The sequence below is a fragment of the Coturnix japonica genome, unplaced genomic scaffold, assembly GCF_001577835.2.
Source record: "Coturnix japonica isolate 7356 unplaced genomic scaffold, Coturnix japonica 2.1 chrUnrandom606, whole genome shotgun sequence".
NCBI classification, from domain to species: domain Eukaryota; kingdom Metazoa; phylum Chordata; class Aves; order Galliformes; family Phasianidae; genus Coturnix; species Coturnix japonica.
Window position 1 is genome coordinate 38843 of NW_015439979.1, and position 1683 is coordinate 40525.

Genomic DNA, 1683 nt, shown 5'->3' on the forward strand with positions numbered 1-1683 from the left:
ACCCCATAGAGACCCATAGGGACCCATAGAGACCCATAGAGACCCCATAGAGACCCATAGGGACCCCATAGAGACCCATAGACCCCATAGAGACCCCATAGATCCCCCCCAGCCCCACACACCTTATGTCCGTCATCCTCGGGGGGCTGTGGGGGTCCATAAAGACCCCATAGAGACCCATAGGGACCCACAGAGACCCATAGAGACCCCATAGGGACCCATAGAGACCCATAGGGACCCATAGAGACCCCATAGGTACCCATAGATCCCCATAGAGACCCCATAGAGACCCATAGGGACCCATAGAGCCCCATAGAGACCCATAGGGACCCATAGAGACCCCATAGGGACACACTGAGAGCCAGAGACCCCATAGAAACCCCATAGAGACCCCATAGAGACACATAGAGATACATAGACCCATAGGGACCCCATAGAGCCCCATAGGGACACATAGAGACCCATAGGGACCCATAGAGACCCCATAGAGACCCATAGGGACCCATAGAGCCCCATAGGGACCCATAGACCCCATAGAGACCCATAGAGACCCATAGGGACCCATAGAGACCCATAGGGACCCATAGACCCCATAGAGACCCATAGAGACCCCATAGAGGCCCATAGAGCCCCATAGGGACCAATAGACCCCATAGAGACCACATAGAGACCCATAGAGACCCCATAGAGACCCATATGGACCCCATAGGGACCCATAGAGACCCATAGAGACCCCATAGGTCCCCCCCAGCCCCACACACCTTATGTCCGTCATCCTCGGGGGGCTGTGGGGGTCCATAAAGACCCATAGAGACCCCATAGGGACCCATAGAGCCCCATAGAGACCCCATAGCGCCCCATAGAGACCCCTAGAGACCCCATAGGGACCCATAGAGCCCCATAGGGACCCATAGAGACCCCATAGGGACACATTGAGACCCCACAGAGACCCCAAAGAGACCCCATAGAGCCCCATAGAAACCCCATAGAGACCCCATATGGACCCATAGAGACCCCATATGGACCCATAGAGACCCATAGGGACCCATAGACCCCATAGAGATACATAGAGACCCATAGAGACCCATAGAGACCCCATAGGGACCCATAGAGCCCCATAGAGACCCCATAGGGACCCATAGAGACCCACAGAGACCCCATAGATCCCCCCCAGCCCCACACACCTTATGTCCGTCATCCTCGGGGGGCTGTGGGGGTCCATAAACACCCCATAGAGACCCCATAGGGACCCATACAGCCCCATAGGGACCCATAGGGACCCCATAGGGACCCATAGAGCCCCATAGGGACCCATAGAGACCCCATAGGGACACACTGAGAGCCAGAGACCCCATAGAAACCCCATAGAGACCCATAGGGACCCATAGGGACCCACAGAGCCCCATAGGGACCCATAGAGACCCCATAGGGACACATTGAGACCCCATAGAGCCCCATAGAAACCCCATAGAGACCCCATATGGACCCATAGAGACCCCATAGAGACCCATAGGGACCCATAGACCCCATAGAGATACATAGGGACACAATAGAGACCCATAGAGACCCATAGGGACCCATAGACCCCATAGAGACCCATAGAGACCCCATAGAGGCCCATAGAGATACATAGGGACCCATAGAGCCCCATAGGGACCAATAGACCCCATAGAGACCCCATAG

The 1683-nt window shown here is 55.7% G+C and overlaps 1 long non-coding RNA gene across 1 annotated transcript in view; it reads right to left on the reverse strand.

Moving 5' to 3' along the window:
* LOC116652676 overlaps positions 1-1283 on the reverse strand; it is a 7631-nt gene extending 6348 nt beyond the window's left edge. The window contains exon 1 of the long non-coding RNA XR_004305815.1: positions 1185-1283. This is a non-coding gene — a long non-coding RNA (uncharacterized LOC116652676). The remainder of the gene's footprint in view (positions 1-1184) is intronic.
* Between the last annotated feature and the right edge of the window lie 400 nt (positions 1284-1683).